At 55.2% G+C, this 5,000-nt stretch overlaps 3 non-coding genes across 3 annotated transcripts in view; all 3 read right to left on the minus strand.

Annotated features, from left to right (window-relative positions):
- Positions 1-1,666, minus strand: part of LOC149408657 (large subunit ribosomal RNA) — a 4,064-nt gene extending 2,398 nt beyond the window's left edge. Inside the window, exon 1 of the ribosomal RNA XR_016305442.1 lies at positions 1-1,666. This exon is cut by the window's left edge and continues 2,398 nt beyond it. This is a non-coding gene — a ribosomal RNA (large subunit ribosomal RNA).
- A 411-nt stretch (positions 1,667-2,077) lies between these two features.
- On the minus strand, positions 2,078-2,239 carry LOC149408658 (5.8S ribosomal RNA). The gene has a single exon (XR_016305445.1). It is a non-coding gene; the product is annotated as a 5.8S ribosomal RNA (ribosomal RNA).
- A 329-nt stretch (positions 2,240-2,568) lies between these two features.
- On the minus strand, positions 2,569-4,506 carry LOC149408659 (small subunit ribosomal RNA). The gene has a single exon (XR_016305438.1). It is a non-coding gene; the product is annotated as a small subunit ribosomal RNA (ribosomal RNA).
- Between the last annotated feature and the right edge of the window lie 494 nt (positions 4,507-5,000).

The following is a 5,000-nucleotide window of genomic DNA, read 5'->3' on the forward strand; positions in this document are numbered from 1 at the left end:
AACGCTACAGCGCCATCCATTTTCAGGGCTGGTTGCTTCGGCAGGTGAGTTGTTACACACTCCTTAGCGGATTCCGACTTCCATGGCCACCGTCCTGCTGTCCTGAGCGACCAACGCCTTTTATGGTATCCGATGAGCGTTCATTGGGCGCCTTAACTCGACGTTTGGTTCATCCCACAGCGCCAGTTCTGCTTACCAAAATTGGCCCACTTGGCACTCCCATCCGAGCTCCTACTTCATCTTCGAGCAAGAAGGAGATCTCACCCATTTAAAGTTTGAGAATAGGTTGAGGCCATTTCGGCCCCAATGCCTCTAATCATTCGCTTTACCGGATGAGACTGTGCGAATGGCGGTCCGAAAACCGTCATGTTTCTCGAGCGCCAGCTATCCTGAGGGAAACTTCGGATGGAACCAGCTATTAGATAGTTCGATTAGTCTTTCGCCCCTATACCCAGTTCGGACGATCGATTTGCACGTCAGAATCGCTTCGGTCCTCCATCAGGGTTTCCCCTGACTTCGACCTGACCAGGCATAGTTCACCATCTTTCGGGTCCCAGCGTGTACGCTCTCAGTGCGTCTCGATAATCGCACGGGGGCTTTCTCGAAACGCCTCGGGAATGCGGCGGGGCGTCTGACGACGCCCGCGCATCTTCCCTGCGACCGGCTCGAGGCCGGCCTTTCACTTTCATTTCGCCTCTGGGTTTATCAGTGTTCCCAATGACTCGCGCACATGCTAGACTCCTTGGTCCGTGTTTCAAGACGGGTCCTGTGAGTGCCCAAAACAAAACCACCGCCGACCGGGACGCGTCCCGTCCGAGAGCGCGCCGCTAACGACGGACACCCGACGCGCGACACCCGCGACGCACTAGACGCCGGGGGCCACGCGAAGGACGCCGCTGCAGCGCGACGGACGCCCGCGAGGGGCGGACGCGATCCTCGTTCTCTACCGTCGCTGCGTAATGTACGCCGCGGCCGTGGACACCGCGGCTCCGCCTCGCAGAGCGAGACGGGTCAACCGCACGGCGCATTCGACCGCGGCGCGACGGGTCGCGGTGTTATACTAAGGGAGAAGTGCACGCGCTCCGGGAGCCTGACGGCGCACCCGCGCACCCACCGCCCCGACCCGAAAGCCGAAGGCGAAGGTTTGCGCGAGGCGCGAGCCCCGACGGAAGACACGATGAATCTCCCCGTTCGCTCGTTTGAGTTCCACAGGTTTACCCCTGAACGGTTTCACGTACTCTTTAACTCTCTCTTCAAAGTTCTTTTCAACTTTCCCTCACGGTACTTGTTCGCTATCGGTCTCGTGGTAGTATTTAGCCTTAGATGGAGTTTACCACCCACTTAGGGCTGCACTCTCAAGCAACCCGACTCTAGGGAGAGAGACCGTCGCGGCCGGCTACCGTCACCACGGGCCTGGCACCCTCTGCGGGTAAGCGGGCCCCGTTCAAGATGAACTTGGACAGGCAGCCGTGACTAATGACCGCGCGTGTATGTATAACTCTCCTCCCGAACGCTACATTTCCCGGCGGCCCGCCGGGGCCGCAGGATTCAGCGCTGGGCTCTTCCCGTTTCGCTCGCCGCTACTCGGGGAATCCTCGTTAGTTTCTTTTCCTCCGCTTACTGATATGCTTAAGTTCGGCGGGTGATCTCTCCTGATTTGAGGTCGACAACAAAAATTTTATAAATTCGAGAAGTACGCAAAGCAACAGTGTGCGCGTATTCTCGCCCGTGCAGACTCTGTCAAGCGGGCGCGAAACCGACGAGCGTCCGCGGAGGTGCGCGCGGCCGAGAGCGCGAAGATCGCCCCGGACAGCCGACCGCTCGCGCGGTAGACTGCCCAGTTTTCAGCGTCGTCGCTAGCTCAAGGCTCGCACGCGTTCCTCCGCGTTTGGTATAACGCAAGCGGAAATCGCGCGCATCGAGAGAGCACTTCGTCAAATTTAACCGGACGCCGAGGTCCCGGCGCGCGTCTCCGAGGAGACGACGCGCGCGGGCCCCGGCGACGCCGGCAACGCTCGCTCTGCGCGCCCCCGTCCGAGGACGGGGGCGAGAGAACAGTCTGGTCGCATTGTGTGCGCGACCCTCAAACAGGAGTGGTCCGTCGACAAACTACGTCTTGCTCGGACCGCAATGTGCGTTCGAAATGTCGATGCTCATGTGTCCTGCAGTTCACACTCTGACGCGCATTTAGCTGCGTTCTTCATCGACCCACGAGCCGAGTGATCCGCCGTTCAGGGTAATAATGATAAAACAAACATAAATAGATACGTTTTAGTTTTCGGTTTTTACAATTTGGTTTGCGTTTTCGAAATGTTTATAATTCCATTCGACAAAAAGATTAATTTTGTACCGCCGCCTTCACGGCGACGGGTAAAATTTCACCGGACGAGCGGATAGAGGACGGAGCCCTCCTCCGCTCGACGCCGGCGGTTCTCGGTTCGCATCGGCGCCCTAGGGCGATCTCCGACGCAGTAATTTAGCATTCGTTCGATTATGGTTTATATGTATAATATGTTTTGTTTCATAATAATATTTCATATCATGGAAAGCACAAACATTAAACACAGGAAATGATCCTTCCGCAGGTTCACCTACGGAAACCTTGTTACGACTTTTACTTCCTCTAAATGATCAAATTCGGTCAAACTTTCCGACGCGTCGGATGCCCGTGAGAGCTTCCGCGCACCAGTCCGAAGACCTCACCAAATCATCCATCGGTAGTAGCGACGGGCGGTGTGTACAAAGGGCAGGGACGCAATCAACGCGAGCTGGTGACTCGCTTTTACTAGGAATTCCTCGTTCATGGGGGAGAATTGCAAACCCCAATCCCTATCACGAAGGGGTTTCATCGGGTTACCCGGGCCGTTAGGCCAAGGAGGACACGCTGATCCCTTCAGTGTAGCGCGCGTGCGGCCCAGGACATCTAAGGGCATCACAGACCTGCTATTGCTCAATCTCGTGCGGCTATATATACCGCCGGTCCCTCTAAGAAGATTTTCATTGTACGCCGGTAGTGAAGACCGCGAAACGCACGACCCCGACGCGCGAACGCCGAAGCCGCGCGCACACGGACCCTCGTGATACCGGTTGCACGTCTATTTAATAGGCTAGAGTTACGTTCGTTACCGGAATTAACCTGACAAATCGCTCCACCAACTAAGAGCGGCCATGCACCACCACCCACCGAATCGAGAAAGAGCTGTTAATCCGTCAATCCTTCCAGTGTCCGGGCCTGGTGAGTTTTCCCGTGTTGAGTCGAATTAAGCCGCAGGCTCCACTCCTGGTGGTGCCCTTCCGTCAATTCCTTTAAGTTTCAGCTTTGCAACCATACTCCCCCCGGAGCCCGAAAGCTTTGGTTTCCCGGGAGCTGCCCACCGGGTTAAAATTATGAAACTTCGGCGGATCGCTGGCTGGCATCATTTATGGTTAGAACTACAGCGGTATCTAATCGCCTTCGAACCTCTAACTTTCGTTCTTGATTAATGAAAACACCTTTGGCAAATGCTTTCGCTTTAGTCCGTCTTGCGACGATCCAAGAATTTCACCTCTAACGTCTCAATACGAATGCCCCCAGTCGTCCCTATTAATCATTACCTCTGGTATCAGAAAGCCAACAAAACAGAACCGAGGTCCTATTCTATTATTCCATGCGTACAATATTCAGGCAAGTGTTAGCCCGCTTTGAGCACTCTAATTTGTTCAAAGTAAACAGCCGCGACGGCCCGCCTCGGTGCGCGGCCGACCGTGAGGCCGACCGACACACGCCGGCGGTGGACGCACCGGCGAGAAGCCCCGCAGACGTGCCTGTCGTACCGCATTCGGTAGACCGACACCGCAGGACACAATTTCAACTACGAGCTTTTTAACCGCAACAACTTTAGTATATGCTATTGGAGCTGGAATTACCGCGGCTGCTGGCACCAGACTTGCCCTCCAATGGATCCTCATTAAAGGATTTAAAGTGTAATCATTCCGATCACGAGGCCTCGGACGAGTCCCGTATCGTTATTTTTCGTCACTACCTCCCCGTGCCGGGAGTGGGTAATTTGCGCGCCTGCTGCCTTCCGTGGATGTGGTAGCCGTTTCTCAGGCTCCCTCTCCGGAATCGAACCCTGATTCCCCGTTACCCGTGACAACCATGGTAGTCGCAAACTACCATCGACAGTTGATAAGGCAGACATTTGAAAGATGCGTCGCCGGTGCTAGACCGTGCGATCAGCTCAAAGTTATCTAGAGTCATCTCGAATGGCGACGGACGGGGCGCGAACCCCGCCGCCGATTGGTTTTTGATCTAATAAAAGCATTCCTCCCGTTACCGGTCAGAACCTCGTTTGCATGTATTAGCTCTAGAATTGCCACAGTTATCCAAGTAACCGTGTACGATCTAAGGAACCAAAACTGATATATTGAGCCATTCGCGGTTTCACCTTAATTCGGCTTTTACTGAGACTTGCATGGCTTAGTCTTTGAGACAAGCATATGATTACTGGCAGGATCAACCAGGGAGCTGCACCACCGTCGGAGGGTTTTTAATCCTCCGAACGACAGAGGCCCGCCCTCGCGTAGAGGGCGCGGACAACACGGCGTTAAAGAACACGCGACGGAGTCACCCGCACGAGTCACGCTCATTATGCGTACCGCTATATTCTCCCGCTCGGCGACCGTCGCTAGACGAAAGCTCCGCGGGAAAATTTTTGCTTCAAACGAAGAAAGCGCGCGTAGGACGGCTCCCGCCCGAGAGAGAGAGACCGCACCCGCGACGACGCTATCGTCCGATTTATAATTCCCATTCGTAAAACGTGTACACCGAAAGCGCACGCCTTTGGCGAGGCAACAGTGAGACGGGGATAAAATCCTCCGCCTTTGCTTTTGAAAATTCTGCTCGCGCGGAACTCCAGAGTCAAAACATGAGCGCGAACGCCGCGCAGAAGCGGGCGTCACGTAGTTTCTCGCAAATAACACCGCCGACACGACCGATAGGCCGCCGCAGTTTGCGAACG

The sequence above is a fragment of the Hesperophylax consimilis genome, unplaced genomic scaffold, assembly GCF_061612785.1.
Source record: "Hesperophylax consimilis isolate HC1 unplaced genomic scaffold, BYU_Hcon_1.0 scaffold_140, whole genome shotgun sequence".
Lineage (NCBI taxonomy): Eukaryota > Metazoa > Arthropoda > Insecta > Trichoptera > Limnephilidae > Hesperophylax > Hesperophylax consimilis.